We start from the raw sequence: 26499 nt of genomic DNA, 5'->3' as shown, positions 1-26499 counted from the left end.
TACAGATGCAGATATCATGTTCAAGTCTAAATACATCATGAAAAGGACTATGTACAATGGGTTTTAATGCAGTGCTGAGACACAGAAAGTACTTAAGGTCGAGCCTAGGCCGCCAAATGTCAGGCCAGCCCTTAATTTTTGCAGGGCCCAGGGTAAAGTACAAAGGGAGGCTTATCTGCCAAATATCTACATATTTAAAAGTTACACAAGATTTTTTTTAAAACCTAATAAATAAAATAAATCCACTGTCCCACCTTGGTAAATACACTTCAGCAATGACTTACTCTTTCCAGTGCTGGTTAACAGGCCAAGTGCATGCTTCCTGAAACTCTCCCCGCCCTCACGTCACTTGGAGGCAGCAGTGCCCAGCTGGAGCCATCAATGAGTTGGGGGCGAGTGGCTACGAGCAAGCTGCAGCCTGTGGTGAGCTCAAGGATGTTTCTAAGCCCAGAACCAAGGTGAGAGCCTTGCTGGACTTCAGTGTTTCTGGGATGGGCTCAGGATGTGCACTTGTCCCACGTTCCCAGGGAACTAGCTCCCTGTTGCCCAAACCTAAGACCTTTTGATAGAACAGAATGTTTTTATTTCAGTAAAATTGTCTTTATTTAGCCAATTAGGAAAAATCTTCCAAGAATCAAGTGTTTTCATTTTAAAGAAGCTAATTTAAACAAAATTTACCATCTGATTATTGAAAATTGAAAGCAAAATTTTCTAGAGCATGAAGGCAGTACTTTGGGAGGAAAAATCATATGCTATAAACAGTTTGATACAAAACGTTGGGAACAAAATAAGAATATTTAGAACTAATATTGATTTTCTACATCCTCTTATTTTCTCTTACTGTTCTTCATTATGCATTTGTGGTTAACACAAAAATTAGTATTTAATTAGTATTGAAATTAGTATAGAAGTTCATGGTTAACACAAAAATTAATATTAGTAACACTAATTCATAAACATCAGTATTTGTATTTTGTGTTTATGGTTAACACAAACATTAATATTGAAGTCTAATATGGACTTAGATTTTAGTACTATCGATCTAATGCACTAAAGCAATTTGCCGAGGAAGTGTAAAAGGTGGTATTCTATACTGGGGGAGATAAGTAGGCCAGAGAAAAAACATGTGGGTCCTTTGCAGGGAACAGGTGTGGGCTCCCCATGGTGAACGCACCATTATTGCTATCTCAGGGTCATCTTCTCCCAGGATTCTAATGAACAGCCTGGATACAAAGAACTCAAGACAAGAATAAAACCTGGAGCTTTGGGAGGCTTGAGAAACTGGTTTCCACACCCCTCATTCTAGCAAAACTCATTCATGCTGGATGGCAGTGCAAAGGGGTCAAATGAAGAGTCTGGAATAAAGCCAGGCAGATGGGATAGTGAGATACAGGAGCAATGAAAAATACTTCTCCAGACACTGGAATTTGCTGTTTCCCCCTAATCTCTGATTATCATAACTTCGAATGTTATGAAGCATTCCGATCGATCGGCCTAAGTGCACTTTGTGTGGGGTGATAGCGAAGCACGATCCTATCTACTCGCCACACCTCACGTAAGAAGCAGGGCATGCAAAAAGCCATCTACATTTTTGTGCAATTGCAGGGAGCACCACATAAAGCCTTGTGTACATAAGCAGAAATATTACACCCTTACGTGGATTTAGCTTGCCATATAAATGAAGCATGTATCAGGTTTATACAGGTTTCAAAACCATTAGCACTGATGGCTTTTAAGGAGAGCCATGTGCTATGACTCATGCTTTGCTCATTCGTGCCATTTGGAAATTAAGTATTCTTAATTGAAGTAATGCACCGCAAGTTTCAATGGTTTTCAGCAGAGGGGACACATAATTCCACTGTAATTCGAGAATGATATTCTAATTGATTAATTGGCTTTTCTTGTAAGGTTGCAAAGGAGTTTTCAATGTAAAAAGGTTATCCACATCTCAGCAAGAATAAAAATGCTAGGATTTCACGATAAATTAGTGGTGCCGTGGTGGGAGGAAGTGTGGAATGAGAGGACTAGTTTACTCTCAACAAGTGGATTCTATTTTTTAATTACATACCTTTATGGGGAAATGCAAAATAAAGCAAAAATAGAAGCAAAAAACAAACAAACAAAAAAAACAACCCTAAGGCCCAGCCATGTTTGAAAGAAGAACACACACATATTCAAACACAATGTGACAAGGCCGGTTGCTGATGTAGAGATCGCAGCTGATTGGGGAGAAGGCACAGAACACTCACCCTCTTTGATTCCAGAAATGTTACCCACATTTAATCCACCCTTTCCTTAATGACACAGGCTTTTAAATCCAAACGAAAGCTCATTCATCATTTGCACATCTATCCCTTCCCAGTATCTTTCTTTCTTACCTTCTTGGGCCCAGAAGAACATGGCTAAGTGGGTTGGGCAGAAAAGAGATGGACATTTCAGAGAATAATAGGAAAGGATCAGGGAGCTGGAAGAGTTTAACTTTGATAATAGAAGGATTCAGATAAGATGAGCTAAGACTTTATAAAAGGTTATGGCCAAGAGTCTCCTTAGTTTGCCAGGCAAGCAGAAGAATGTGATGGCAGCTTTCACCATGAAGATTCTTGCTGCTCCAAACTCGAGATGTGGACTAGGGAACATTTCAGGTGCTAAGTGCGTACGGACTCCATTGCAAGATCAGAGTTCTCTGAACCAGCGGTCCCTGGAGTTGAAATCCTTTCAGAATTCCCACCCTGGTGCTGCAGATCTGGGGGAGGCCTGAGACCATGCAAGTCAAATCAGCCCCTGGGTGGAGCCCATGCTGATGATGGCCCCTGGTCCATGATTTGAGGAGCGAGGGACTGGCTATCAGAGGAAGAGAGAAGGAAATCACAGGTCTTGCTGAGGAGCAGTTATTAACATTAAAGGGTGAAAGCATATTCTAAACTGAGACTATTTTCTGCAGTGATGTCTCTAAGATGGCTGCAGAAGCTGAGGCTTTGCTGTGCCACAGTCAAATAAGTTTAAAGATCAAAACAGTTTGTGACAACCACTTTACTTTGTTTTCATCCCTCTTCAACTCAAGGGCAAAACTTGCCTGAAAACATAGTGATTTCCTAATGGGGACCTGTCCCTAAGCCTACCATGTCTATCATGCAGTAATGTAAGAATTTGCCTGCATTATGAGGGTCAGAAAGCCTCCCAGGAGGTCTAGCTTTCAAAACGGCACCTTCCAACCTGCTTCATGATGGACTTCAAAATGTATTTCTGGGTTGAAAAAATCGACACTCTTGCTTTATATTTGGTCACAATATTGGCAAAAAGAGTGAGCCACGCAGATCATGATAATAAAAAAAAAACCCACAAACTATCCTTCGGGGAGGATTTTCGGAGTAAAAGTCATTTTATGTGGTATATAAAGGATTTAGAAATGATGGTGACCTTTGTTGTGACGACTGAAGATATTTTGGGGGAGAAATATATAAAGCCCTAACCTCTTTTTAAATGGTAAACGTTTCTCTATTTCTCTCTCTGTCCCTCTCCCAATCTTCCTCTCTTTCTCTCTCTCTCTCTCTCTCTCTCTGTCTTGGTCTCTCTTTCCCCACCCACCCTGCCTCCTAGAGGCTCTCATTTTAAACAGGTATTCACCAGAGAAACTCAGAGCTAAAAAAATGCCGTTTGGAAGATGTGTTTCCAATATCAAAATTTAGCAGGAAAAAACGTCTGCAGATTTTCTCTTAACCCTTTGCATCTCCTCTCACCCATGTTTTGACCTCTGAGACGTGCCCTCCTCCTGCGTGTGTGCGCTTGACTCTTGGCTGCCCACGGCTCCGCCACTCGGGTTCCAGCGCGTCCCCTGACACTCGGAGGGCCACTGTTCTTTCAGTCATGGTTCAAAGCAGCCCTGAAAGAATCATGAAGTGACACTGTGAAATTACTGTAAAAAATCGTGCGGCGGTGTCATGACATTCTATAATTGAGAACTCCAGCCCTCATAGCTCTATCCAAGCCCGTACGAAGGAAGGGAAAATCCGCGTTTTGACGGTCACATAAGCCGGAGACGTGTGTGTGAGATTGTGTAAACTCGGCCATGTAGAAAGTGAGCGCATGTTCCAGTCTGTGCCCCCATGAAATTGGCACAAATCATCTGGATTTGACTTCAGGAAGGTGGTTAGGGGGAACAAGAGTGTGCAAACGAGGGGGTAATGGCCACTCAGTGACCTAACCTATGTCACAGGGCAGCTGCTGTGTCAGCCAAGGATCAAATAAAGATGGATGAGCCGATCACAGCCGGGCTCTGCCTCATTGGGCCCAATTGCCTTAAACAGCAAATGTTCATAGAGAAAGATGAATAGGGCAGCCAGGTACAGTAGGGAGTGGAAAAGTAGAACAGTGTGGCTCACAAATCGACTGGAGTGTAAGAAAGCCTTGGCGTGGCTGCCCTTTTCTGAAATGTGATTCTTAAAGGGAAAGCAGTGACATCAATCCTGGCCCAACACTATTCTCTCAATTTGAGGAGTGAGAGGACCAAAGTTCAGCACTTTGAGCCTTCACACGGCCAGGAGGGCACCTGACTCTTCCCTCAATGTTCATAATTGTTTTCATCAATGTTATTCTTACATTTAATTGTCGTCACTGTCCTTCTCCAAAAGAAAGTCATTGGTACAGAGCTATGTCCACCCACCGTGCATCTAATTGCTCTACTTTGGAATAAGACTACCTTTTAGAGCAAATTAAATAATAATATCAGATATTAATAGGTCTCAGGGATCCAGGGCTCCCTCAAGTCCACAGTGTTTTCTGAGGTAATCGGCACCCAGCATCCATCACCCAGCACCCAGCATCCATCACCCAGCCCCAAGCATTCAGCACTCAGCACCCAGCCTCCATCACCCAGCCCAAGCATCCAGCACCCAGCATCTATCACCCAGCCCCAAGCATCCAGAACCCAGCACCCAGCACCCAGCATCCATCACCCAGCCCCAAGCACCCAGCACTCAGCATCCATCATCCAGCCCAAAGCACCCAGCCCCCAGCATGCAACACCCCACCCCAAGCAACTAGCACCTAGCATCCAGCACCCAGCATTCAGCACCCAGCACCCAGCATCCATCATCCAGCCCGAAGCACCCAGCCCCCAGCATGCAACACCCCACCTCAAGCATCCAGCATCCAGCACCCAGCATCCAGCACCCAGCATCTATGGAGGAAAGAATTAAGCTGCTCCTTGCCCAGCAGGGGGCTCATGACAGCCCAGTTCAGGACTCTTGAGCCTTTGGGTGTAGAATTTGCAGCTTCTTTCATCAGAAGGTAGTTGAATCTCCCATTATGTATGCATATGTTTTTGGGAAGTTAATTGGACTATCAGAAGTAATTCAGAACTTTTTATAAGCAAAATTGCTTTTAGCTTTTCACATAAACTCCCACAGAGCTCATCGGTGGGGTTGGCGGACCTCCGCCACACTGCCCAGGCCCCCAGGGCACGCCGGTCAGGCCTTCTCTTGGTTTCCAGGCAGACAGGAGCCCACCGTGTACCCCCCAGGTACTGAACGGTGTGATGGGCCTGCTTGTCACAGCAGCATTTGGAAATTCTCAGTCGTCCTAACCAGGAAATGGGACGTCACACATGTGGGTGTGGGATATGCAGCCCCTGCATTCTTAAGCCTCATACATGCAGCCTGGGTGGGTTTTGCTGTCCTCACGTCACTAATGGAAAAGCTGAGTCGTGGATGGACTGGTATTTTTTATCAGAGCCCCCTGGGCAGTGCTCTCCAGAGTGAAGACGAGGAGCCAGGCCCCTCTTGTCAACTGGCTTGTGCTGCGAGAGGGATCGAACCCCGAGCAAGGCAGGCCCAGCTCCCTTGTGAACAACCAGGCCCATAGTCGCGTGTGTACATCCATGCAGCCATGCACGATACATGCGTGTATGTACATGAACACATACATTCACGATAGCAGAAAAGGTTCTTCATCAGAGAAATCAATTAGCCATATGTTTCATCGCAAGAAAAATCCTCACCAATGGTCGTCAATTGAAGAGAGAAAACAAAGATTTGAAAGAGGCTGGTTCTTTCAGAGGCATATGTTTCATAGTTGCATTCGGTTTATTTAAAAAGACATGAGGAGTTTTTCTAAGTCTATACTATGTCTTCCCGTACTCCCTAGTCTTTCAAATCCCTGTTCTCAGTGTACAAAAATGCCAAGTGGGTAGAATGGGGTAAGAGAACACCAGCATCACAGATCACGGGGAACAGCCATTCCAGAGAGCCATTTGTCCCACACAGGACAAACGAAAGAAGCACCATTCTCTCCGGAAGGCAATCCTTGGAAATGTCTGGTCAGAGAAGGGGAGGAGCGGGCCTGGTTTCCCTTTGGATGAGGTGAGATGCCGTCTTTCAGACTGTGCCACGGACAACTCTGAAAACCGGCACACTCTCCACAATGTGAAGCTCAGCAGGCCACATTCTCTCTTGAACTCAGTTAATCTGCGGTTGATTTTTGTTTTAATTTATATCATCCAGTCTTGCTTACCTTTTAATGAGAAATGAGTCATCCTCAGTAATATGGGAAACGCGAAGTTGAACCCAGTCCTGCTCGAATTCCTCCACGCTAATGACACACCTGTGGATGGTGCATCTAAGCAGGAAGAGGCGACTGACTAAACGACTCCGAATGCGACCAGATTAATAAAAACCAGGGTGCTCCGAGGCGACAGTGAATCTCCTTTTAAGGACTCGTATGATAAAACTGCATATAAATAAAACAGTTAACATCGTAGTTGATATTATAGATAAACTCATACGGCCTGCTGTGCCAGGCTGGGGAAGGACGCGTGGCCACAACACCTGTGCTGTTCCTCCAGCTGCACCCTGGGCCATGAGGACCAGGCCCTGAGCCGGACACGGCCAAGCCGCGTGCATGAGCGTGACCCTGTGTCTCCGTCTGGGCTTCTGCCGTAAGTGCCTTTCAGCCATTCCAGGCTTTGTCTGTCTCTGCTTCACCTTCCACAGCTGTGGCCTCAGTGTCCCCTTAACGGGAAAGTAGGCGCATGTGCATTGTCTTCTCAGCGTGAGTGCCAGGCTGCGGGGCTCCTTCCCGCTTCACGAACAGCCCAAGCCTGGCTGGGCGAGGAAGTCCTTGCGGGCAGCAGGCTCCTCTGTGCCAGGCTGGGGAGAACCCGTGCCCCACGTTGGGATCACACACCAAGCTCAGGGACCTGTTAGAGGTGCCCCGTGTGGAGGTCCAGAGGGCGGGAGCCGAAGTCCTGCCTGCAACTTGCCAGGGTGGACGCACATTCTGGACATGGTTTAAATCCCTTCATTAGCTTCATCCAGCCACGGTTTCATTATCCTTAAAATGGGCGTAAGCGTTTCTAAAACATGAGAGGAAATCAATGAGATTCCATATGTAAATCATTCAGCACAGGGCAGGCAGCCTCTAGGAGCAGGTCCTGGCTTCCGTATTCCTGCTCCTATCAAGCCGGGGGTCACTCTCCCTCCTGTGAACCTGCATGGCTCTTGCAGACGTCTGTGCCTTTGCTGATAATGCCGGTTCCCCATCCGGAAGGATCTTTCCTCTTCTCCTAAACCCAGGCATCCTCCCGCTGAGGTTGCCCCACCCCGTTTTTATTTTCCTCCTCCTCTAGCTTTCCAGGTTACGGCGTCTGTAAAAACTGCCTCGCAATTAATTTTTTACAATCATACCTGGCCACACTGTCTCCTGCGACTGTGAGCTTCTCATCTTTGTAGAACAGACCAGGATTCACCTTGCACTCTAATGAATGAAAGAGTGCAGTTACTAAAATGTTCATGTATTTTAAAAACCCAGGCTTAAATGTAGACAGAGTGAGTCCTAGAAAGCCTTTTGGGTTGTACTAGGAAGCACCCTCATGCTCCCTAAATTTCATTTTTAACACCCTGGAGCATTAAGTACTTACCACTAATTAACACCTCATCAGGAATTGGTTGATCAGACCCCCTCTTTGTCAGCACTGACAGGAGCTCCTTTGAGGTCTTGGGAAGGTGCCCATCTGTAGGGCAGGGTCCCAAACCCACGGGCTTGCAGCTTCCAAGGCGGAACTCGACGGTGATACGTGATACCTGCTTATTGAATGAATGAATGAAAGATGAACAAACAAATGACTCAATGTTGCACACAAGGAAAGAGAAAGTAAGAGCCTGTGTTTCCATCCTAGAAAGGATCTAGAGGGATAATGCACATTTGTCTCTGTTTACCTTTCAATTGTAATTTACAGATCACTTCCGGGGGCATCTCTTCATCCACTCGACAAACGACAGGACAGGCCTGCAGCCCTCTCCCACCTCAGAGACTGCACCTTTGAGGTTCCAGAGGTGAAGAACCCCAGGGCCTTCAGCCAGGGCATGACCACTCGTGGACTCAAGTGGACTCCTCTTGGTGGGCGCAGTGCCTCTCCCACTTTCTCAGAAGAGGAAAGTGTGGGGTGTCGAGGGCGGGGTGAGGGAGGCCACGGAAGGTGGAGGCGGCTGGTGAGACGCTTGTGTTTCCAGGCCTGAGCTGTTGTGGGCACCTGAAAGAACTGGCTTTAAAAGGCAGCGACTCGGTCTCAGGAAGTCGGTATTTTACACAGGAAAGAAAGAGATGGGAAAACAGTAGCAAAACCATAAATACTGAACATTCCAACCGCGTGTGCTGGAGAAATGCCTTCTTCCTGCAGCAAATGCAACTTGCAGAATCATTCAGGGCAGCGATCGTATCTTTTCTCGTTTTTGACTCTTACCTGTGTACGTGGCAAAGGCACAAAATCAATGCCCAAGGATGTGCACATCATCAAGCCGTGTGGCACGTTGAACTCAATTACTTCCAATTTCTTAATACGTTTCAAAATCCCTAAAACAAAGCAAAAAATTTCATCATCCTGGATATCATCAATCCTAATATTTCCCTGAAGTGTATGCCATATATCCCATCTTTCTCCTCCTGTGTCTAACCTTACAAAAAAATAAAATAAGGCCAGGTGCAGTGGCTCACACCTGTAATTCCAGCACTTTGGGAAGCGGAGGCAGGTAGTGGATCACTTGAGGTCAGGAGTTTGAGACCAGCCTGGGCAACATGGTGAAACACCGTTTCTACTAAAAATACAAAAATTATCCAGCCATGGTAGTGTGAGCACCTGTAATCACAGCTACTAGGGAGGCAGAGGCAGGAGAATCACTTGAACCCGGGAGGCAGAGGTTGCAGTGAGCCGAGATTGTGCCACTGTACTCCAGCCTGTATGACAGAGTGAGACTCTGTCAAAAAAAAAAAAAAAAAAAAACTAAAGGGGGAAACTAAAATGAAAGGGCCAGTCTGTCAATAGAAAAGATGATTCTGATTCTGATGGGAGGGGCAGAGTTGATTTACCTGCAAGAGAGCAGGACACAGAGCAGGTGCTGGTCTCTAAGGTGAGTGCTTTCCCTCCAGGATCACATCTGGGGAGACAAAGGAAAGGGAGTCACAGCTGAGAGGCATGTGAGGCCCCTCCCTGGGCATTTCAGCCCAGCAGGAGCATGAAGGCCGAAACAAGAGAAGCCGAAGTGCTGAGAGAGACCCCAGCTGGGGAAGGGCAGGCAGCCAAGGCCGAGGGCCTTCCCACTCAGCCTCCTGTGGGGCGGCGGGCGGGGCCGGTGCCATGGTGGGCCTCGGAGAACCTTGTTTCCACTCTTTGAGCATCACCTCTACTGTGCTTGGTCCAATCTTCATTCCAAGCAGCTGATTGAAAACATGAAATGAACCTTCATAGAGCACGTGGGCAAATGTTCCATGTAGTCTGTAAGTACAGTTCCATTCAAATAAACAAGACCGTCTCTAGCTGGGAAGCTGCCTTCAAGAAACACTTGGGAGCAGCTCCAGGTCCACTGGTGCACCATCTGTTTGCGTGGCAAGGTGCCCTCTCACAGGGTGCTAGCCCCAGGCAGAGCCATCAGGGCACAGGGTGGAGCAGGACGGACTCCTCAACGAGGCAGAGTCCTCCGGGATCCCTTACACTCGGATGCCAAATGCCCGTGGAGCTGATTCCTTCTTGAGGGTGGTCCGTTCTGAACCCATGTCAACATTAAGGTTTCGTTTCTGAGTGTTTTTTCCTTTAAATGTCTTATGGCCCTCCCACCCTCCTTTCCTCTGAAGGACCACTTCCACCTTGGGTGTATGTGAAGTCTGGAATCAGAAGTCATGTTTCCCTTTTGCAGCAAGTACAGAAAATAAATGCCATAGAAAACCTGGTCTTCTTGGTTGTTTAATCAGAGGGATCGTATTTATCTTCTTGCATTTAGTAGAGGTGTTACGACTACTGAAATGAGACATGATGTCATGTACAAGAGGAGGCGAAACTGTAAAAAGACCTATCTCCACACAAGGTAGCTTAGACCCACACATTTCTTCAGGGTTGAAAGACAGATGTTTGTGAATGTCCGCGAGGAGCCGAGTTCTCACTCATTGGTTCTGTTTCTCAACAATGAGGGCTGCCCAGGATGAGTGTCCCACTGGGGGTTCAGTTTGCAAAAAATAAAAACCCAAACCAAAGCAAACAAACAAAAAAACGCACAACATTTTGGAGTTCCCTAGCAAGGATGGGTTGGTTAAAAATCTCTAAAGAAGGTGCCATGGGGTCAGGCCCCTGGCCCCAGACACTTCCACACTTCCAGGCCCCAGGAATCTGCCCGCCTCCCACTGCTTCACAGGCTCTGGCAAATTTCTGTTAGCTTTGCAGCTTTGATACTTTCAAAAGCCAGTCCTCTGTATGAGCAGCGTAGTATTTAATTGGGTGTATAGTGTTTATCACTCCGGAATGGCAGGTAATGTTCATGGGAAGAATACAGCAATGAGTGATGGCTTTGGTGAGACCTCAGTACCTACTAAGGCAGGCAATGTGAACAACAGTGAGACTCTTAGGAAACACACAACGCACGCTGGAGATGTGTGGAAAGCAGCATGTCTAAAAGCAAGTGTGTGTGCCTGTGTGCTCCTGCGTGTGTGTGAACGGAGACTGGGACTATGTGCTTCCAAGTGTGTGTGCCTGTGTGCTCCTGCGTGTGTGTGAACGAAGACTGGTGATATGTGCTTCCAACTGAAAGTAGGTGTGTTAGAGTCATTTAGGTTTTTTTATATCTAAAATATTATATTTTTGGAAATCATGGTAGAAGGTCAGTCTGTCTCCTTTTGTTCCTGAGAAAATTTTTAAAAGTCACATTTAGAGAGAAAAAAAGGAATTGCTCTATGATTGTAAAATTCTTGCAAGACTATCTTAAGTTTCTTAAATTACCTTCTTGCAGATTTTGGATTCAACTCGGCCAAGAACAAAGCATGGGCAGCACCCGGCCTAAGTGCTGAGCCCGACAGGCAAAGAATGAAGCTGAAAGGACATCTGATGGCTCTAGTATTTCTTTCTATCTGTTAAACGGTGCTCAGTCTACGGGAGCAACCAAGATTTTAATTACAAATTGCACAAAATCACCTAACCTTGCATGTGTGTTTAAGCAGCAGTATTGCAATATTTACAGGACAAAGCAACACACAAACCAGTAAGGCCAGGGCACGGTCAAAGCACAGGCTCCAGTTGGATTTGAACTACTGTAGGGCATGCAGAATTAGACAATGATAGTTTTAAAAACAAAAGATGAAAGAGTAGGGGTGTGACCTTCAGCACACCTGCCTGAGTTTCAAAGCTCCCATCTGTGCAGGGCGGATGCTGCATCTACCATGCTGGTTTACCTTGCAGAGGAGATGATGGTTCGCTGGGCACCTGCCATGCGCTGGGCTTAGAGACACTGAGTCTCTAGCTGAAAAATCATTTACAGAAGCTTCAATGTGGGGCTTCTCGGCTGGTGAGGGGAGACAGACTGTGAACAGGTACACAAACCAGGCACTGACATGCGCCTGGCTGTGCCCAGCGCTCTGATGAACAAGGCAGGTTAGGGGTAGAGAGTGGTGGGAGGCCTGGCCTGCAGCCGGTGTCCCCCTCCCGCCAGATGAGCATCCCTTTTCTGCAGGCGTTGCCCCGGTACCGAGCGTGGAGGGGGTTCCCACCTCGGGAGGGAGATAGACTCACACAGGAAACAAATTAGAGAGTAGCCGAGTTCGCCAAGTCATCGCTGTTCTCCCACTGTAAAAAGGGTACTTTGTGACAGGAATACTTTCATCAAACAAAACCACTGCTTCGTGTTATCATTGGATTGCTTTCCCTGTTGAGAGACTTAAAAGAATTCCACCCTCCGAATGCTTCTTCCTTGAAGGAGTCAGTTTTGCGGGGGCCTAGAGTTGCGCTCCTGTCCTGGCCGCACGCAGGGCCTCACACCCCACCCGTCTGTGTGTGCCGCCCCCCTCGCCATCTGGTAATTGCCACCTGCTTAATGTTGATGATTCATCCACCTGGTCCCCCTGGCTGGGGCCTTAATTAAACAATTCCGTGCTGCTGTGTGGGGCCCCTTCGTAGGCCGCGTCTATACTGCAGGGAAGAAATGCCGACAATAAACCTGTTTTAAATAGAGTTGCTGCTCTTGGCTTCACTGAGCAGGGACAAGTTTTATTTTTGTTAGGACAGAGAACGGTGTTGAATTGGTTTATTTATATGGGGCTGTGGCCAGCATGGAATAGGCTCCTTAGACCGGTTCTCAGTGATTGAATGGAACTAAGGAATCTTGAGTCTAAACTGGCCAGCAATGTTCTGCAAAACGGTTTTAGTATTTTCATCTTATTTTTCAAATATCAGATACTCTTTTAAGAAAAAGCAGAAAGAACAAAACCACCAAGTACGACTGCAAATTAGAATGACCCTTTGTCCAACTTGGTCAAAACACACGTATGTGTGAAAAAACACAGCACATAACTCCACGAATACACATTCAAGGGAGACGACGGCAGGATCGATCTGACAGTCCATTTGGAGGAAGGAATAGTATATAAAACGCCAAATTTTATGCAAGAATATGGGACTTACGTTATATATATACAGTTATATGTAACTGTGGAAATGTCATAGTTTTTAAATGAGTAAAAACCACGGAACTAACCAAGTTTCCCATAAGACAGCTTTTTATTCTGGAAACCTACAAAGGTGAATAGGTTTGTTGAGTTGCCTTTCATCACACGGTGGGAACCAGAACTGAACAGAACTGAAGAATTCCTGGAAGGGTCCAGTGGTATCTGCTCCAGTCCCAGTGAGGACCCCCAACATGCTGCCACTCTTGTTCTCTTCCTCGTGCCTAGATGGGACTTCACACGGATGCCAAGGGTAGCAGGCAGGGCTAATCGAGGTGCTACAATAAAATACCGCTCTGAACAGGGCAGCTTGGTACACATTTGCAAACATCCTGTAAATGTCATTACACTGTAGTAGGATTAAAAACATTGCATCCTGCTGTGACCTTTCCTCAGAGGAAGCAAGTTTAACCCTGAAGCAAAATGTATATTGAGAATTGCCTGTCTCTTACTTTAGAGATCTCTGCACTCCAGCAAAAATATAGAATTATTTTTCCTATTTTTTTGTGGCTTCAAAATTAATTACTTTAGGGTAATTTAAAATGGCATATTCTGCCTCCAAATCATGTTGGTTAAATGTTGTATTTCCACCACTGCATCTTCAACCCACATTGAGCCACTGAAGCCTCAGCATGTGTGAATCCAATGATCTGGCAGTGGTGTGTGCTCAGTGAAGCTGGCTGAGGAAGACATCATAGCACGCGAATGAGTAAATTAATATTTAAAAATATACAGCAGCGTTAACCTGATGTTCTTGTTGACTCACAAGTTGAGCGGCAACTTTTAGAAATTAGAGGCTTACCAAGCTCCTGCAGACAGGCTTTGTTTATTTGCTTTTCCAAAGCTTGTGCTGAGAGCTAAGATACAGAGGTTGTGCCGGTGTGAAAACAAACTCAAATTTCCAAAAGGAGAAAGAAAGAAAAAAAAAACACAAAAGCTCCCCAAACAATGGCGCTTCTTGTGACAGCAACTCTCTCTGAACAGCCTCGAGTGTTTAACATATTGAAACAGTTCATCTTCCTTCAATGAACTTTAATAACTCTGCCAGGTAGGAAGCTGCGCTCCATACTTCTTCATGTTGTCTCTTCCCCTCAACGTATCTACACTGATGTGCTCATCTGGCCAACTTTACGGCTGCGGTGTCGGAGCCCCGTGCGCTCGGTTATTACCATCATCAATAACCTGTCCTGCCCTCTCGCCTCCATTTCTCACGCCTTCCTGGTACCCTTCAACATCTAATAAGAGCCTTTTACCATGACCACTGATCAATACACATGGGCACCTGTTCCCTTTCCTAAGCGCACCCTTCTAAAGTAAAGTGACAAGGGGGCAAATATGATTTTGATGGGATCATGTCAAGGGACAAGAAAACCTATCTGGAAAATTTTCCTTCGGGGCTAATTTATACTGATAACCAATTTTCACACTTAGGGTTAATCACTTCTGTCTTTGTTCTCTAGCCGTGATCCATAGAAATAAAAACAATCCTTCGTGGGTATTTTGCTAACCCAATATTACTTTTAACAATTCTATTTTTTATGCGTATGTCTAAAAATTAATGAATTATAATAGAAATATAATAGAGACTATAAAATCATAGAAAATGTCAATATGAAATATTTCCTAAGAGGTTCATAAATATACATCTACCCCCCCATTACTAATTTTTGTTCAAACTTGATTTTAAATATTAACATTTTTATCTTAGGATAATAATTATTTTTTATCTTGGAATTATTTCGAGGTATGTATTTCAAATTTTATTAACAGCCAAAGTGTCATCCCTGTCTTTATGTGCACCAACACATACACAAAAACAGCATGACTTCTTCTCGGCAACTTTACATCATCCAAAATGGTTATCATATGTACAGACATGATTATGTGTGTTAGAAGCACTTCAGTCCAAATCTGAACAGGTGACAACTTTAACCCTTAGCATGACATTATTAAGGAAATACCAAAGCAGTCAAATATGTTGTGGTTTCTTCACAAAATTAGTGCATGAGACCAAGGACAAAGTGAAATAACATTTTGGCGGACGCTGGAGTGTAGCTTAATATCATACTGGTTGCAGCAGCTCTAAGTTAGGGACTGTATTCCAAAATTCCATAACAATGACTAGAAATATAGTTGAACTGCTATCGTGCCAATCCCGTATGTTTGGGGGCTGTGTGTATACATTTAATACAGGAATGTATAAGTTCCATGCTATCATTGGCATTGTGGAATTTAAACTAATATTTGTGAAAGTAATAATATCAAATATCAAATAATTAAAATGCAAAATGCGTTTTTATAATAGAAAAATGGCAACTTTGTTGGTTGTAAGTTTTCCAAGTATGTACTACGTATTTGTGGCTGTTTTTTTCTCCTACAGATTATAGTCATCTTTGCAGGAGGCATTAAAAAATGACATTTCTAAAGTAAAGGCCTTTTCTGTTGGTTCGCTTTTTATTTGAAATTTTAAGAGCATGGACAATTTCTAGCTTTATCATGCTCTCGGCATTTTAAAAATCAAATTTTATTTTAAATTTTATTACACAACTTTTTTTTTTTTTTTTAAATGCTAAGAGTAGCCTAGCTTTAACCCTGGTCTCTTCTCCACAAACTGAGGAAAAAAAAACATGAGACAGAGGCTCTGGAAGCTTCATGACCCTGAGACCCTAATGCCTATGAAGACAATAGGCATCATTGACTTGATATGTTCCTATACTTAAAATCATTGGGCTTAGCTTATTTTGCCACAAATGATAAAGAAAAAAATCAATTGCTAGAAATACAAGAAGCACAAGATTATATTGAGACTCCAGGGTTATAAATATTGCAGGGTTAACCACTCATGAGAAAATAATCTGAAGGGCAGTTTTAAAACTATCCCTACTCTGTTTAAGCTATTCTAGTTAATCATAGCATTATTATCAACACGTGGAAATGAAATCCTTCCCCTAAGTTTAACTGTCCTCATGTCTCGTTCTTCATAGCTGGGAAATAAAGACCTTCCCCACTAGGTGAGCCGATAAGAAAACGATTACAGCAGGTCCCATTGCATAGACGGCATATCCAAGCAAAGAGTTTAAGTGATAATAAAAATGTACCACTGCAGAAATCACTGGATTGTGAGCTTCGATTTAATGTCCGTATGCAAAGCGCAAAATTTGATTCCTGTTGCAGAGCATCTTACATTAAACATGAAATTTATGTTCCTAATCTATGAAAGCACTCTATTTTAAAACATATCAATTAAAATGAAAGTGTTAAGAGAAATCAAATATTTATTTTAGCATAAAATATATAGTATAGATTAAAACACAAGTTACCACTTTCTGGGAGGTTATGTGTTTATGCATAATGTTTAATTTTATGTAATTATTTCTTGGTTATTGATTTATTCAAATATATTTGAGGTACAAGTGTATGTTTTTACAGTGTGCTCCTTGTGCACACACAAAAGTTGATAGGAAACAGTAACTCCATTAGCAACTTTAAAGTAATGGTAATACGAAGACTCCTCTCCGCTTGCTATTTGATTGGAATTCAGCAATGCCAGCCTTTTCTGATAGGTAATTGTCCTTTCCCATAGAATTGTCATAAGATCCCACATTACATCACTCCGAAGGTCAGATAGGGGGTCAGACCTTCTCCAGCTGTTTTTGATGGGGTGGAAAACACAACAGAATTAAGAGATTTCGTTTATGGGGAAGAACAGCTCATTTCAGAGACTTACCTGCCTGTCTGAGGACAAAATACATTCTTTTAAAACATTTTTGAATAAACTGTACATATATCCAAGGCAAAGCAACTTCTGACAAAACCTAGTTCATCTTGCACGGATTACTTAAAAAATCAAGTCCTGATAACATCACTGGAAGAGATCTGATGCCTTAACTGTACACTTTTTTTAATCGAAGCAAATGACAAATAGGAACAAAATTAAGCTGTGTAAATTAAAAGAGCTGAATTATAAAATCTTTATCCTTCGAGCATTAAGAAATATAAAGCAAGAAGACATTGATAGCCTATGGGCAAAATATCTATTTATATGAAGCAAAATCGAAATGACTGTTAGACTGTGTCATTGTTGTCTTTACCTAGGAGTCGAACGTGAAAGATAAAAGTGCACTTTTAGCATTCTTTACTAACCCCATATGGCAACAATAAAATTGACATGAAAAATGACTTTGATCTTCTATAGCATTTTGTGTGCAGGCAGTATTAAAAAAATTCTTGCAAATATTCATGAAGTAGCCTTAAAAGTAAACACCTAGTGGCATACCACCTTTTAAAAGAGATTTTTTTCCCTCTCTGAAAGCTTTTTATGCATATGTATATATAATAAAGTGACTATGGAATGGGCTCTTGAAGGTGCATGGAAAATGTCTTACCCAAAGCCCTAAACAGTTCTGCAGTACTTGGATCATAAATATGTTTTGATAAGTGATAAACTCATTTGGCATACTAGATTGGACACTCCCAGGAAGAAGAGAACAGGTAAAAAATGTTTGATCTTGCAGGGGAGCTGTTGTCTGTCTGCTTTCTAGGATGTAGACAGAAAACACTGTTTGTCCCTATCAGGCTTCAAGAAATCGAAAAGGATTTCAATGGCGGTTTTATTTCCGTCAATCATTAAAACTGTAATAACTCAATATTCAAGACAACAAGCTATAAAACTCTTCCCGTTCTACCTTGCCAGCATTTTATGATAATTCTTTCTTTTGGACTTTAGGAATCATTTCCCTTTCTTTAGCACCTCTCTGAAATAATTCTTACTGACTGCAGTGACACCTACTGCTGGCAGGATCGCTCTACTTGGGGTCTCAGACACAGAACAGCAGCCTTGCAATCGGGGGGCATGAAGATGAACAGAGAATGATTATTCGGAAATGCAATTCCTAACAAAAACCAGTGCTGGCTCCCAGGCTGGTCTGAAGCAGGAAGGAAGCACAGCATCTCTCTGTTCTTTTGTCCCAGGACTCAGGTTCCCATCTCCACCCAGGCAATGGTGGAGCAGCTTGGAAGCCAGGGATCTCTGCCTTCCTCAGCCTTCGGCCTCCCAGCCCAGCTCCCCGAAACGCCACATCTACAGAGAGCCCTGCTATGCCTCAGTATAAACCACTACCTGATTAACAAAATAATTATTCCAACCACCGCCACATTCTGCATAGACTTAAGCCTTTCTGTTTTAACAAAACAATGTTAATTTTATCTTAGAACATCTGTGACCCATTCACATAACTGCTAAATTAAGACAATATTATTTTAAATCACTGTCTTTGTTACCTTCCCAACCTTAAGAAAAGCCAGCAAATAAATTTAAGACCATGTTTCCTGAGATACTCATTTGAATTCTGCCCTTGCCAATATGCACGAATATGTCTACAGCCAGTTTTCCTCCTTTTGTGCTTTAAAATAACATCAAAAGCAGCAACAGCACAATAACAATTGTAAAGACAGCTAAAAGTTTTAAGTGATCATGCTATAAGCTTTCACACTGTAAAACTAAAGCTATCTCTGCAGTTGTTTTCCTAAAATATCACTGTATTGACATCGCACCGCCCTCGGCTCTCTTCCCACCAGCTTGCTTTCCGTTGTTCTCAGTTCCGTTAACCATTGAAAAATACTCCAGTATTAGGGAGAAGAGCTCTTTTTCTGTATCGTGTGTCTTAAGGAAATCACTTTCTTAAAAAAGAGAGGAGATTTCATTTGTAATATTTCCAGAATAAGCAATGAACTCTCTTTTTCATTTTGAAGAGGAAAACAGAACGTGGGAATATTCAGATCCAAGCCAGTTTTCTGCTGGGTGTTTAATAAGCTTACACATATACAAATATATTTTATGCATATAGCAGATACGAGGCATGTATAATTCTAGGATATATAAAACAGAAGCACTAAACATAATTTAAACAAGTAATAAGAACTTCATTTCCCCACACAGCACATACAATCGCAGCCGTGGCAAAGCTCATCACTGCTGTCTCAGAATAATAGGACTTGGTTTTGAATTGCTGTCCTTAAAATCTGACGATAGAAAACAAGTGCAGCGCATCCATTAACACCATCACAAAAGTTAAGAAGAAGTTGCTCTCAGAGAAGCAATTATTGTCTGTGACTCCATAGTGCCACCACATGGAGTGATATTTGAATATAATTCAACTGTTTCAGACTCAGTAAACTGTCTGTAAATAATACTTTACATACTTCATAAGACAGCAAAGAGGGATATCTAATCTTCTCTCCAGCGTGTGAAGTTCAAAATGTTTCCTTGTGAAAACAGAGGTGTCTCATTTCTAAGAGCATGAATGCACTGTAGTAAAAACCAAACAGCGAAACTGCTTTATTCCATCAATAAAAAAAGAGCCATTTGGTAAAAGGATGCATTACACATTTTCTATTTAAATTAGTTTATAAGAAGCAGATGTTAAGCTTCCCTTGGTAAGAAAAGAAAAGGAGTTATAAATGAATTAAACTATTTTTTCAGTGGATCTCTGACTCTCCCTATACTCTCAATGCATTTCTGTTTTGAGTAATAATGTAAATGCATATTTTTATTACTAAGGCAAGTGGCTTTAGCAATTATTCTTTAAAACATTAGATGTCAGGTTAGGAAAGTCCACCGAATTAAATGCCAGTTTGAAACCATAAACCAACGCAGGTCCCAAATCACATTAACTAGAGAATCTTCAGATGAAAAGTCACTCCGTAAGAGCGTCTATGAAAAACGCAGCCTAGGCTTCAATTCTACGCTCTAATAAAGCGTCTGTGATTTCAGATTCCATGATCTCTGTCAATTGGTTGTAAAGTACAAATTGCAATTTAAGCAAGTTTGAGAGCATTTTCTTTTTTTGTAGAGGAGGTTGGTATAAACTGGGATGACGTTGAGCATCCAAGCCTCAGCCAGAAAGCGATCATGTTTCTAGAACATGACCCCCGTACACAGCCCCCCACATGGTTCACCACGGTAAAGGTGCTTTCCATTGTAATTGTCTTTAAAGGAGCTTTAATTAAATGCTCAACGTGGATGGCCTCACTAGACGCTTTCATGCTCAGACATTTTTAAAGAGCAGAGCTCTCGCCGGCTGGAAGCGCAGCCTGTGCGTCGGACGCTGCTGTCTCTGCGACGGTTCCACTGAACTCACTCCTAACGATCTACCCTCAGTTACCTAACTTCAACACTATTTTTTCCTTAGACTGCATTAATGAATCCAATAAATAAAGCATTGTATCACCCATCCAGAATGGACATTAATTTTAGAACAAAACATTAATCAATTTAAATTTATGTACTAATGCAGACACAATCAATTTCAACTTCTTATGACAATTAGCAAAGCTTTCGCTACATCCCTAAAACACACTGACCCATCAATTATGGTTTGCATCAAAGTAATGCTAATGACACCTCCCTAGTCCTTAGGCTGCCAACAACCCACCTGATTGGTCAACTCGAATGCAGCAAATCAATTAATATAAATTATACATGCACGAAAAGATGGGTTAATATCATAAGTTAATCTAATTAATTGTGTTTGATTAAATGAGGTACTTTCATTAGCCCACTTAGCCATGAACCATATATACATCATCATAATCCTTTTACAAGCTCAGCCGCCCAGGCATAGCCCTGACATCAAGAGCATATTCAAATTACCAGCCTCAGCCATGCAAACCTCCCTGCATAATTAACAACTAAACGAGCTGCAGTCACTTAAGCTGAAAAGAAAACTGTTCACATCAACCTCTCTGATACTGTTTAAATTGAAGATGTCATGGGTAAAACAAAGGTGAACAGACAATGGTAATTAAAAATTAAAAAGGACAAGGGGGATTTGCAACTAATGGAAGCAAAGTGGAAAGAGGGCTGAGGCCTTGGTTCTTTCAAACGCAGTGTGTGAGTATGAGGTCATTCGGATCCCATCCTTTCTGGGCTGTGCTCAGTGCAGAATGTCTGCCGGAATCAGAGACATGGAGCTTGACTGGATGGTGGACGAGGGCTGACCTAAGCAGCTCCATCAGGAGCAAATGAAATTGTAACAGGATGGCCCCCAAAGCCATGGTTTGTCGTTACCTCATCGTGAACGCCGGCCACACAGGTGTGGCATCCTGTCCATTTCGCCGGGGTCTGATCCCTGGCCATGTTTTCAGCTGTGGTTCCGACCTCAGGTATCAAACCCTGTCCAGCACGGGAGCCTTGCCCAGCTCCCGAGAATGGCATTCATTAAATGGATTTTCTTCCAGACGACATGGCAGAGGCTAGACATAAAATATAGGGATGTCTGATGGAAGTTATTCATTCCTTCCTGGTTCGATGCACAACCTTCCAGGGATGGTTTGAATTCACACTGGTTCCCAAAGCAGAACAAGTAGCAGGGCTGCATTTCAGAGATAGAACCGAGTCTGCAACGCAGCACCCAGAGGAGTTTCAGAACACGGAATGATGAGGCCAGGCCTGCCTGGGCTGTGGCCACAAAAGTAAAGTAAATGGCAGAATTAAGGCAATTACACAGAGGACTCAACACACGACTAGTAACAGTATCTTTGAAGCTGAAGCAGAAACATTTATTTTTAAGTTTGCCACAAATCCTCTCAATTTGTCATTGGATTTTGGGTATTTAGACACAGATTCAATAGCAAAATAAGTAGTACCTTGACTGGGGGTGGGGTAACTGTGTTATCTTTAGAAAGGAGTAACACTTATGCAGCCATGGACATAAGTAACAGCACATCATAGACACAGATAAACATTTCAAATAACATGACAGTCATCCACATGTGGTCAATTATCACCTCATGCTTAAGAAACACAACCACACTTGATGGAGAGGTGATAGAAGGGGCTGAACATGTAATTTGATTTGGCAGCAAGAAAAGATTTGTTCCTTTTCATGCCAGCTGTGAAAAGACTTTCCTATTTCTAGACAGATAAATGGAGGCAAATATAAAATTATACACATGTGCCCACATTCTATATAATATGCAGGAAATGTAAATGTTCCAAGTGTGCAGGGCACAAGCCTCAGCCATTGGCCCTTGGTAGAACTGGCCAGTGCAGCCTGGGCTCTCCTGGCAGGAACCATGCATTCTCTGCAGTTGGGGTGGAGATGTCCACCCCGGTCTTGTGGTTAGGAGGCAGCTCAGGAATCCATTCCTGGCTTCCAGTCTGGCCTGCTGTGTGGCCTGACCTGGCGTTCAGCAGCAACGGAGTTCAGATGGAAGGAGTCGTGTTCATCTCGCAGGGCTGCTGAGGTGTACATCAGCCACTGCGCTTAAAGCACTCACAGAACAGCCTGGATGCAGACAGCCCTCAAATACTTGTCAGCTTATGTTGTTATCATCATCTTTGCATCTATTTCTCTTTCCCAATGTAGAATACAGCAACCTTTGTGTCCCCAGGGAACATCAGTATGTCAGGTGTATTCGTGATTCTATGTTACAAATAAGAATTTTACAAAGCCCTCTTAAGCTTGAAACAACAGGAATTTTCCCTTGGCAACGGGTCTCAGGCTGGAGAACCGCCCTGCTGCATTAGTGCCAGGATGGAGTCTGCTCTGTGTCTGTCTTGTTCTGGAGCCAGTGGTTCCCCAGAGCATGTTTTCCTCATGGCAGATGGCCAAAGTGCAAGAGCCTCTAACCACAAAAGCACAGCCAGTGCCTCTGCTCAGATCACACGGGCTGCCATCTCAGTGGCTGAAGCGGGTCAGGTGGACAGGCAGAAGTCAGTAGGGTGGGCAGGTGTCACCTTGGAGGGAGGAGCACAAGGTGTGTGTGGGCTGCACACCGTCCAGTGACCACACCAGGAAAATCATTTCCAGTTGGAGAAGTCGAGGCATCCATCAGTTACTTGGTCCCAGAACCATGCCCAGTGACCCTGGAATTCTGACATCTGTTTCTACACATCTTCCTTTCCCATAATGACAGGCTCATAACAAAATCTTAAACACAGAATTAAATAAATGATTTTCAATGAAACAATAAATTGATGATGAATGAATTAACAAACACTTATTATGTTCACTTCTAGCTATTCTGTTCTACTGGCTCTATAATGTCACAGGAGTTTGAGAATTACACTGACATCTCATTCATAACATGTCCCTCCCACCAAGAATATTGTACAGCTCCATAAATCCTAGGAGAATAGTCTGTTTGTCAATAAGATGATTTGCATACGGAGGATTGTTATTTTTTTGAACAAACTGTTATTGAACTAGACCTTAAGCATTTAGGAAAACGGATTTGAAAGTTCATGTTCAATCTATTCCAATGATAAAAATCATGGAAAATTAAAATTAAAATTATGCAGACTAGAATTCATTTTATAGAGAAGCAATCTGAGTGTTTACTGCTTTTTAGGACTTCTTTCCCAATGCTTTACCTCATCAATTGCTTTTTAGTGAGATTGACCTACTCTGCTCTAGCAGACACAGTCATTTCTCAGAATCCCCTAACTGAGGAATTCTCAAACAGCCCAGAAAGCACCTACTTTCCTGTTTGCTCAGCATGAGAAGGAATCTGAACTGAGAGGGTAATACTGACGACTATTAATTTAGCTTTTGCAGATCACTGATGAAGGAAGGAAATTAATAAAAATGTGCATGAAGTCTGGAAAGTTTTTCACTGATGTTGACAAAGACACACTAACACGCCTGCATGTGAGTGCCTGAAACATTCTCCAAGCAATGAAAGCACAGGTTTCTCACCCAGCAGGGGGAATGGAGACAGCTGTAGTAAAACAAAGAGTGTATGAATTCTAAATAAAATTGCTGAATTCAGTCTTAAAATTAGGATTCTTGGATGCAGAGTACATGAGGTGTTCTGGAGAGGAAAACCTTCATCTGATCTCATGTCATAACACACAGCTTAAATAAAAGGTAATGCAAATGAATGTGCAGTTGTGTGCATGAAGAAGCAATAACCCGGGTGGTCCCACATAGCAGAGGCAGCACACAGATGAGCAGAATCGTCTACTGTACAGCTCGGGGGCATTGTGATGGAGCTCTCGTGTATTAACAGGGAAAGCATTCAAATGTCCTTCAGAGCTCTGGGTTGGTTAATTGGCATATGAACCTCTGGGCCTTACAGGGCACCTTGTGGGTAAAAATCTGGGACAGTCATCAACTCACCTGGGCAGTTGGGTTTAGCCACTTCCGGAAAGATGAACTGAATGCTCTACTTTATAACATCCTAAGGCATCATTTGGACACGGCGAGAGAGTCAGGGAACTCGCTGGGGTCAGGAAAGAGGAACAAAAGGGGCCTGAGACACTATTGGCAGTGCTTAAGAAACTGCGTCTTCAGTCCGACTCTAGGGATATTTGAATAAGCTGCTTAAAAGAGCAGCTTATTTGATACTTCCTTCATCCTCTAAGAAACACCGTAAACCAACAGCTAACCCACTACTAAAAGCAAAATAACACAGTAATGCTTCCCAAACTTTGATTTGCGATTCCTGTAGTTGTTAAAAGATTATTTTATTTTATTTTATTTTATTTATTTATTTTTTTGAGATGGAGCCTTGCTTCATCGTCCAGGCTGGAGTGCAGTGGTGTGATCTCGGCTCACTGCAACCTCCGCCTCCCGGGTTTGAGATTCTCCAGCCTCAGCCTCCCAAGTAGCTGGGATTACAGGTGCCCACCACCACACCTGGCTAATTTTTGTATTTTTAGTAGAGATGGGATTTCACCTGCTGGCCAGGCTGATCTTGAACTCCTGACCTCAGGTGATCTGCCCATGTGAGCCGTGACACCCGGCCAAAAAATATTTTATGAATTACAATTGTCCATTGTAATTTTCCAGCACAATGGAAATAGGATGTATGGGCTAGGATAGCACTTATGGGTAAAGAAGAGTGGGAAAGGCTGGGCATGGTGGCTCATGCTTGTAATTCCAGCACTTTGGGAGGCCGAGGTGGGTGGATCACTTGAGGTCGGGAGTTGGAGACCAGCCTGGCCAACATGGTGAAATCCCATCTTTACTAAAAATACAAAAATTAGCTGTGTGTCGTGGTGGGCGCCTGTAATCCCAGTTACTTGGGAGGCTGAGGCATGAGAAGTGCTTGAACCTGGGAGGCAGAGGTTACAGTGAGCTGAAATTGTGCCACTGCACTCCAGCCTCGGTGACAGAGCAAGACTCAGTCTCAAAAAAAAAAAAAAAAAGAGTGGGAAAGAAATTGTTCTCTAGACCTCACTGGGGACTTATAAAGCCCTTTTTCATGATAGAGATTCTGAGAGACCTTATGGTAGAGAGATCTTCTTAAGTTATTTAACCAGCATTACATGGGCAAAAAAGTCTTCCCCCCCACCCCCCACCCCAGAAAACAGATGTCAACTTGCAAACCCATGTTTTTGGGACACAGTTTGGGAAGCACCAGGGTAGAAGTGCATTATTGAGAAGCATATTTAAATCTCCTCTTTCTCCAGGGGCCTCACTGACCTGGAAGATCCCTGGGATTACCTGAAGGCAAGTGCAGGGCCCAGCGGAGTGGCTGGTACAGGGAGTGCCCCTTTAATCCTCCTCTTAGGGCAGAACGCTGGGAACTTGGATATTACAGGCCGGTGATCTTGAGGGGTGAGCGCAAAATGTTCTTCTTCAGGCCATGAAGACAACACTTAGGAAATTACTGCCATTCCTCTGAAAGCATATTTCTTTACTCAGACCCCCACTGTAAGTCATAGCTATGGGCACAGATATTTAAAAAATATTTTATCTATACTTTTTTTTCTAAATTGGCAACTCTGAAGACATTATACTTAGGAAGAAATGTGGATGACTATGTCTTAAGAAAAAAATTATGATACTTTAAGAAAATTAAACCTTTGACTTTTAAAGCCTCCTTTTAAAAATACTTGGAAAAGACTTAAACTAATTTTTATTATAAGGTAAAATGCATATGGTATTTATTTTTCTTGCTTTATTGCACTGGCTGGACCCATTAGTAAAATGTTGAACAAAGTTTTTAGGAGCAGACACCCTAGCCTCCTTCTTGATCTTAGTACACTTTTGAAGTAAAAGACTTTTATACAAAACATTCTTGTTAGTCTTGAAGTCTTCTTTGTGGAAGGAAATGCCTATGAAATGTAAATAACACATCAAGTAGTTAAAAAGACACACATTACAACACTGATGAACCTAAAAAATCACACTATGTGAAAGAAGCCAGAAATAAATTCCACATATTATGATTTCATTCATATGAAATGTCTAGAAATAGCAATTCTACAGACTCTGGAGCAGCATGGGCCTGGGGCTGGGGGCGGGAGTGGGGATCGACTGGTGATCAAGCATGCAGAATCTTTTGGGAGGTGACCGAAATGCTCTAAAATCGTATTGTGATGGTTACAGAGCTCTGCTAATTTACTAAAAATCATCAAGCTGCACACATAATGTTGACTATTATTATATGTAAATTATAGATCAACAAAGCTGTTCAGAGTAAGCAATTTTTAAAAGAAGAAAAAAACATTTTTTTCTAAAAATTTGGAAAATTGACTCAAAACTAAACATAAAATGATGAATAATTCTTTGGCCCTCC

Source organism: Pan troglodytes, chromosome 17 (genome assembly GCF_028858775.2).
Source record: "Pan troglodytes isolate AG18354 chromosome 17, NHGRI_mPanTro3-v2.0_pri, whole genome shotgun sequence".
NCBI lineage: Eukaryota > Metazoa > Chordata > Mammalia > Primates > Hominidae > Pan > Pan troglodytes.
The sequence above is the reverse complement of the archived record's forward strand: the minus strand, read 5'-3'. Positions refer to the sequence as shown.